We start from the raw sequence: 9,993 nt of genomic DNA, 5'->3' as shown, positions 1-9,993 counted from the left end.
AAATAAGGGCACTTAATTCAACACAGATCATTGTATAAACACAAAAAATTGTTGCAAAAATGAAAAAAACAACAATTATTCCAACTGTTACCTAGAATGCAGATTTTCTTATAAAACAAATTCCAGAAAGAAACCGACACCTTTATTTTATAAAAAGCATATCACACAAAACCGTCTCATCCAAGCAAACCAACTTCAACCTCACTTCATCCTCACATCAGAGAAAAATTCACCAAAAATCAGACAATGAGAAAGAGAAATCTCCCCTGAAATCTGAATGAGAATGAATAACTTCACAATGCAAAATCTACTTGACTGACATAATCCCATAATTCTTTAAAAAACAGTAACTAGTGAAACCCCTCCCCCACCCACAAAAAGGAAAAATAAGTCTCTGACAGTGAAGATTAGGTGAAAAAAAAAACAAAGAAAACAAGCAACACTCACTTCTTGTAGGTACTTCTTATCAGCTGCTACTTTGTTTGCTTGGAGCATCCTCACTGCATTCTTGGCTCCCTCCATACACCGGCACTCTACGTGCAATCGGTGAATGAGCTCCTCGATCCGCACATCCACCGGTGTTTCTAAGTTATATTTGTTGGCAGCTTCACCTGTAGGAAAGGACAAAAAAGCAAAAATTAGAAAAGGGAAATTTAAGCATTTTTAATGGCCAGATAAGAAAAAGAAATGGTGTAAAACCATGTTTGCAACAACCATGAAACTTTATATTTAGGCCCTAAAACCGACATTGATCAACTGACAAAAATCATGGGAGTATAATAGACTGGCATCCTAAATATATAAACCTATAAAATTATTAAATAATAAATATATAAACAAATAAACAAATAGTATTCTGCTCTTACATTTTCACTCTGGCAAACATTAAGGCATAAAGCCCAAGTTTATAATGAACATCAAATTCTGAATATTTAACTACAACTATTGTCATATCTATCTAGTAGTTCTTCAAAAGCAGTACAACATTTAGTACAGTGAATACCACATCTTCCAAATAATACATTATGCAGCACACTGATCTGTAGGTATTTCCTAAGACAACTTGAAAATCATATAAACATTTTGATAAATTGGAAATATGGGACTTTAGGTGAAAAAGCAGGAAGGAATTCCCATACCTATGTTTCACAATGGAAAATATAATACCTATGAACAAATTAATACTGGGATGAACTAAAAAAAAATAAGAAATGCTTAAAGCAACTATATATTCATAAATCAATCACAACTGTTTAAAGAATTTACAGTATTATTACAATCACTACCAATATTTAAGTAACCACTTTAAAATGTACCCATTTAGCTCTATGAACAATTAATCAAGAATGCCCTAGGAATGTGAACACTAAACAGCCTTTTGAAACTTTTGAAAACTATGACACGATTTAAAAATGTTGAAAAAATGCACAGAGCTTTATATCATGTTTTGAATAGTGTATCTTTTTAAACAAATGTCTAAACTTGAAGATTTTACAAGTCAAAGAAAGAATTTGCTCTGTCATAGTGATTAGATGAGCAATAAGCAACAAAGAAAAACTAAAAATACAACAAAAAAGATATGAAAACACACACAAAAAAATCCTTATTACTATTTAGCTGTCTGATTTCAGACTTTATTGGGCAAAAATTATTTTATAAAACTCTCACCCCTTTATTTTCATAGGTAACCCTAAAGTAACCTCTTCCTACTGTATGCATTAAAAAGTGATGAAACTTTTGGGAAATACAGAAGACCCAAATCAATTTGATAAAGAGTTATACTCATTCAGTTTCCAGCAACTTGTTTTTTTATGTGTGAACTCATTTACATGTTTTCAAAGTATAATAATAGTGGCTATTACTGAGTAATACGGATATCAACGTGAATACTATCAAGTCACAACATTATTGAGCAATTTCTCTTGAACCTGTCCCATTTTTTCTTTCTTTCTTTCTTTCTTTCTTTCTTGAAGAAGAAGAAGGGGGGGAGGAGGAGGAAGAGGAGGAGAAGGAGGAGGAGGAGGAGGAGGAGGAGGAGGAGGAGGAGGAGGAGGAGGAGGAGGAGGAGGAGGAGGAGGAGGAGGAGGAGGAGGAGGAGGAGGAGGAGGAGGAGGAGGAGGAGGAGGAGGAGGAGGAGGAGGAGGAGGAGGAGGAGGAGGAGGAGGAGGAGGAGGAGGAGGAGGAGGAGGAGGAGGAGGAGGAGGAGGAGGAGGAGAAGCAGGAGGAGGAGGAGGAGGAGGAGGAGGAGAAGCAGGAGCAGGAGGAGAAGCAGGAGCAGGAGGAGCAGGAGGAGGAGGGAGGAGAGAAGAGTAGGAAGGAGAGAAGGAGGAGGGAGGAGAGAAGGAGGAGGGAGGAGAGAAGGAGGAGGGAGGAGAGAAGGAGGAGGGAGGAGAGGAGGAGAGAAGGAGGAGGGAGGAGAGGAGGAGAGAAGGAGGAGGGAGGAGAGGTGTCAGTCCATGACACTGATGGCAGGTAATTTTGATAAGAGTTAAAATCATTGTCTTTCAGGTGTAAACACACACCAGCTGTTATGGGGCAACTATTTCCATTTGGGGATTTTGGACCCCCCACCCCCAAGACTGCCTAATGGTACAGAAACTACAGACCTAATTACGTTTTGATAATGATTTCCATTAGATTAAAATTTACTACTAATAATCATTATTTATCAGAAAACAACTGTTAAACATATATTCAGGTATTACATTCATAATCAAACACACATTATGCAATCCAATAAAAAATTCAGATTTAAATTGTAACACCTTTTCATTTTATTTCTATTCCAAATGAATTCAAAATAATATAAATCCCTGGAAATTTCACAAATGTTGAAACACCCAAATGCAGAAATCACAATCAAGTTTGTCACAGTGATTTCTTGTTATCTTTTATTCAGCAGCAACCTACTGAAGCTTACAGCATATATTCGAAGCTGAATCCAAAACACTATTTTATTCAAAATGAGAAGAATCAATCACTTTCATACTGAAGACAAATATCAGAATGAGTAGTGGCTGGTTTAGCCAGATTTTAAAAACTCTCAGGTTTATGTCTTGGCCAGGTCCATTCCAGTCAACTTAACCCAATGCCGCCAGGGAAAATAAATAAAAAATAGGGAAAATGCTTTGCTCATTTTCTATATTTTTTGTGAAATGTCTCTGCATATAGATGCTAGTGCTTTGCCACAAAGGAGCCAATTAGTAGACCTTGTGACCTTATGTGCTTTGAATTGGCGGGAAAAATGTATTTTTTGTTAGTGCTATGAATATTGATGGTGTTATTTTTATTATAAACATTATAATTACTATAATGCTATAAACATTAGTAACAGCAAAATAAGATAGGGTAAAATATTTTCATACACCAAAGAAAAGGGTAAACACGCAAGACGGGCAGTACTTGTAAGTGGCTCATTGGTGACTTAGTACAAGTGTAGCATCAGTAAGAGTCAAAGTCAGAGGAGATAGCAACTGGTCACTCATAGCATAGTACATGTTTCTCTATGGAAATGCTATGTCCACTTGGATATAGGATCAACCTCAAAGAAATGCATTATAGCTTCCAAATGTTTGGTATGAAAATTAATAAATTGGGCAGTTTGGGGACTTTGTATTTTGTCTCTGAAGTATAGCCTAGTCTCCTAAAGCCTTGGATCCTTTTTTCAACTTCTTTAAATTCAAACATTACACATTTATGGAGGGATGATATCCTATCATGTCATGGCAGACTATCCCTCAAGCCATATGCTTGCTAAAGTGGTGCTTCCATTAAGAACAGGATTAAAGCCTCTTTATAGCCTTATTACTTAAAAAATAACATAGACAACAGGGTGTGTGCAGTTGTCTCAGCACACACTCCAATGTGTGGGTCAGTACAATGCCAGAGGTTGCCATGGTGAGTGGGTTAAATGACCTTTTTTACACTGGAACTTTCTAAATTGTTAGCCATGTTTTAAGTCAAGCAATCATACAAGTCACCCAATAAAGATATAATATTTAGCACACAGCAAAGATATAGCTTTTCTCATACTAAGATAGTCAATCACCAACTTGGCAAAAATAATATACTCAATATGTCAATATATAAAAAGAAAAATGAGTTAAGCACTCAAGAGAATAAAAGTAAAAAGTTACTGTAACTTCAGGATTATCACTAAAGTATAATATACAGTTACTGTTGTTTGGTGGCATAATGACGATAAGGAAGAAAGATAGCTATAGTTGTTTTCAGACCTGTTTAAGTCTAGCAGCCCATGCCTTTGAGTATTTGTTTGGTGGAGGTATTTGGGATTACATATTAATAATAATCACTAGTCATCAAGTACACTTCACAGAGATTCCTTATCCCAAAATGGAAAAAATTGAAGAGATTGACAAGAGTGAAAGTTGTGGGAATGAGGGAGAGTGGTTGGAGGGGAAATAATGGAAATATCTCCACAAGCAGTGCAAAATGGGCTGCCAATACCTTTCCAATTTTCAGCAATTCTTTATGAGAATCTGATGACCATAATAATAAATCACAAAAGATATTACAAACACTGGATGTGGGTGCTGCAATAAGCAATAAATTCACACAAGGTAAATGAAATCAAATCTGACTCTAAGAAACAACTGTAGCTAGTAAGTAAATACTGCACTTGCTATTTCAGCCAGGTTTAAGACACACTGGATTGGGGTCATTTCTAGCCATATGCACCTCACATAAACTAGTAAATGTAGTATTTGCAGCTGAATTATCCAAAAGAAAAACACTGGCATGAAAATTTGCTTATTACAATATTTTGTGCTCTTTTTTCTTTTTTCTCTTTTGTTTTTTCAGTCCTGGGAATATCTAGCCTTCCAAACAACTGCATACGATACGATTTATAAGATTTTGAGATAAAAATGGAAGAAATGAAAACCAATAAAAAATATCAGTAAGCAAATACTATTCATTGTTATTTTGTTTCAAAAATAACTGAATGTTGTTATATTTTCATTTATGTTTACTCTCTGCTGAATTTTTTTTTTTTTTTTTTTTTTTTTTTTTTTTTTTTTTTTTTTTTTTTTTTTTTTTTTTTTTTTTTTTTTTTTTTTTTTTTGGTCTGCTTTCAAACTTTCAAAGCATGACCAACAGCAATAAATTCTTACTTTATATTTAGTATATCTGAAGTTTCTTTGCAACTATAAAAATATATATATTTGTATTCACATTTCTTTATAATATAACACATTACCCTATGAAAATATAAATATGTACAAAATACAATCCCTTATATCCTTTATCTGTGGCTTTCCTGATAACATCATCATAGTACTGCCATATGAAATCCATTTGATAATCTAATCAATTATCATTTGACCATGTAACTGGAGATTACCTCTAAATCTACTGATAAGTGGTTCAAACACTGAAATATTCTCTCTAAGGAGGAGACAGAGAACTGCCGAGTCTCTTACTATCTTTATATTATAGGCAAACTTTTTTATTTATCAATAGTCACTAACAATTACTTTTATTAGTTTCACATTGAAAATCTACTTTTTCCTCTTTTCACATCAAAGGGATGAACTTCTACTATGACCATATTCCTCAAATAAAATCTCTTAAGCTTAATCTGCAAATATTCAACATTTTCCAGCTCTTCATCAACCCAAGCCCAAACACTCCCAATTAAACATCCTCATCTTTTTAAATATATCTGAATAGATAGATATGGATGCATACACACAAAATTTCCTATTGAATATGAACACATATGCACTCACATATACAAATGTGCCTCTAACATTTAGACAAGAACTCTATCTAGTTCACTAAGTAAAATCATTCTATTTACTTGTATATCACTAGAAATTTGTGCCATCAATTTCAAGTCTTAGTTTGTGGATCATTAACCCAAAAATGTGTCTTGAGCAACCACAGTTGCTGTAACATCTTATTTACTGATTGGATCCAGTTGCTTCACTGTAATCACATGACCCAATATATGGGTTGGAAGCATTTTGAGCTTTTATGCCATTTTCCAACATCCATATCTGTCATTTGATTTGCTTTATCTAGATGGTAATAGACTATTTACTTGCACAGACCTCATCTCATCTCTCTAGAGAGTCCATAACTTAGTGCAAGAATAATAACATTAATTTTTATTACATTTTTTGAGCTATGGCACCCAAGAATAGAAAGCGTTTATCAAAATAGTGGAAAAAATGTAGAAAGCCCCTTCCTAAACACCAAATAAGTCTAATCACCCTCCAAGAGGTTTGTGTAGCCTTCAACCAAAAGGCTCACAATGGCAAGTTCATGTTACCCCAGCACACAAACAAATTTCCCCATGACGGCATGTCAGTCAAGCCAATTTTTTTCATGCCATGATCGTAGGGGTCATCCAGATTGTAGCGGTTAAGACAAGGTATATCCTTGACTTAAAAAACAGTTGTTGTAACACCTTAATAAGCCAAAGTATATTCTGCTTTAAAAAAAAATAATTTTCAAAAAAAATATATAAAAAACTATTAGTTTCTTTTCCTTACATATTAGGGAACTATGGAGTAGGGGGGGGGGGGGGGGGGTGCAAAATCCTATGTGTAATGGAGCACAGGATCCTCCATGGGTTATGGCTTCAGCTGCAATAACTCCTATGCTTTCAGGCTATGTGATCTTCAGTGCCTATATCATATCTCAGAGGTAATTTCAGGATAATTCAAATCCTTTAAAATATCAGCAAATGATATCATGACATTTTGCTTTTAAATACCACTATGATTCAGTGAAATGAACTGGAACAGTAGTATTATAACTGGGACAGTTATGATTTAGTTTCAACTGTGCTGAAAGGCCGAAGTAAAAATCAAAACGGCAAATCTAAGTAAACTATCTGATCTTAAATATCCCAGAGATATCAGTTTCACCTGAAAGAGAAAAAATAATAATTGTAGTCCTATAAATACCTCAAACTTGAACATCAAAAAATTACCTTTGGGTTTCCCCTCAGCATCTAGTCCATTTTCTGTTTGACTTTGCTTCACCTTCATTCTTCTCATTTTGATGTATTCGATCTTGGCTTTTGAATCTGCTAACATTTGCTGCGCTTCTGCCAGCAGCTTTTTGTCCCGCATTGGTCCCGAGCTGTACATTTGTATCATGTTTTCTGCACCCGCTTTCACCTGCAGAGAAAGGAAGTGAATGATATCATGCACTCATGTCTTTGCAGATGTATTAGAAACCTACTGATTAACTAATAATTTAAACATACCTGCCGTGCCAAGAGTTCCAGTAAATGTTGTTTTTGCTGAATATTTTATGTTATTTATTTCTTGGACATGATTTTTTACCTTACTTCGGTGACCATATTTTTAAATAAAAGGAAGTACATATGAAGTGAAATATCTGTATTTCTTTGCTAGGAAATGTCAAAATTTACAGAATAAACTATATATTGAATGGTAGAAAACACAACCGAGTTGATACTATGGCAGAAAAACCCACAATACACAAACGGGCTTCATTGAAATATAAGACAATGTTTCAAAACCCTCCTGCAGATGGAATCAAGGAGGATTTTTAAACTTGTTTCACTTATCAGTAACTATTCTTTGTGCAGTGTGTTTTTTTTTTTTACTACACTAGATAATAAAACTTATTACAACTGCCACATGATTTCTTTTAAAAGACAAATAAATTCATATCAATCTCTGCATTGATCAATTAAAGAAAAAAAATGTTGCCATAAGAACAATAATTTCAACACAAAAATGCCTTTTATTGAAATACAAATTGTAAACGCAGAAAGATTTTATATCTTTATTTCTAAATTTTCAACTTCACATCCACTATATTCCTTCAGGCAAAAAAGTGAACAACAAATATGTTTTGCAATCACTCTATGTATGTATGTATGTATGTATGTATGTATGTATGTATGTATGTATGTATGTATGTATGTATGTATGTATGTATGTATGTATGTATGTATGTATGTATGTATATGGATGTATATGGATGTATATGGATGTATATGGATGTATATGGGTGTATATGGATGTATATGGATGTATATGGATGTATATGGATGTATATGGATGTATATGTATGTATATGTATGTATATGTATGTGTATATGTATGTGTATATGTATGTGTATATGTATATGTATGTATATGTATGTGTATATGTATGTGTATATGTATGTGTATATGTATGTGTATATGTATGTGTATATGTATATGTATGTATATGTATATGTATATGTATATGTATATGTATATGTATATGTATATGTATATGTATATGTATATGTATATGTATATGTATATGTATATGTATATGTATATGTATGTATATGTATAATGTATATGTATATGTATATGTATGTGTATATGTATATGTATAATGTATATGTATATGTATAAGTATATGTATATGTATTGTATATGTATAAGTATATGTATATGTATAATGTATATGTATATGTATAAGTATATGTATATGTATGTATATGTATAATGTATATGTATATGTATTGTATATGTATATGTTATATGTATATGTATATGTATATGTATCTATATGTATATGTATAATGTATATGTATATGTATAAGTATATGTATATGTATCTATATGTATATGTATCTATATGTATATGTATAATGTATATGTATATGTATTGTATATGTATATGTATCTATATGTATATGTATAAGTATATGTATATGTATTGTATATGTATATGTATCTATATGTATATGTATAATGTATATGTATATGTATATGTATTGTATATGTATATGTATCTATATGTATATGTATATGTATCTATATGTATATGTATCTATATGTATATGTTATATGTATATGTATAAGTATATGTATATGTATAATGTATATGTATATGTTATATGTATATGTATATGTTATATGTATATGTATCTATATGTATATGTTATGTTATGTATGTATGTATATGTATAAGTATATGTATATGTATCTATATGTATATGTATGTGTATATGTATGTGTATATGTATATGTATCTATATGTATATGTATAATGTATATGTATATGTTATATGTATATGTATGTATATGTATATGTTATATGTATATGTATCTATATGTATATGTATAATGTATATGTATATGTATGTATATGTATATGTTATGTATATGTATATGTATCTATATGTATATGTATAAGTATATGTATATGTATAAGTATATGTATATGTATATGTATAATGTATATGTATATGTATCTATATGTATATGTATCTATATGTATATGTATATGTATGTATATGTATAATGTATATGTATATGTATAATGTATATGTATAATGTATATGTATATGTATTGTATATGTATATGTATCTATATGTATATGTATATGTATCTATATGTATATGTATGTATATGTATAAGTATATGTATATGTATTGTATATGTATATGTATAAGTATATGTATATGTATAATGTATATGTATATGTATATGTTATATGTATATGTATAATGTATATGTATATGTATTGTATATGTATATGTATAAGTATATGTATATGTATAAGTATATGTATATGTATCTATATGTATATGTATAATGTATATGTATATGTATCTATATGTATATGTATGTATATGTATAAGTATATGTATATGTATAAGTATATGTATATGTATAATGTATATGTATATGTATAAGTATATGTATATGTATCTATATGTATATGTATCTATATGTATATGTATAGTATATGTATATGTATCTATATGTATATGTATATGTATATGTATCTATATGTATATGTATTGTATATGTATATGTTATGTATATGTATATGTATGTGTATATGTATATGTATAAGTATATGTATATGTATATGTATATGTATAAGTATATGTATATGTATCTATATGTATATGTATAATGTATATGTATATGTATGTGTATATGTATATGTATCTATATGTATATGTATCTATATGTATATGTATCTATATGTATATG

The sequence above is a fragment of the Penaeus chinensis genome, chromosome 14, assembly GCF_019202785.1.
Source record: "Penaeus chinensis breed Huanghai No. 1 chromosome 14, ASM1920278v2, whole genome shotgun sequence".
In the NCBI taxonomy this organism is placed as follows: domain Eukaryota; kingdom Metazoa; phylum Arthropoda; class Malacostraca; order Decapoda; family Penaeidae; genus Penaeus; species Penaeus chinensis.
Note: the sequence above shows the minus strand (reverse complement) of the source record.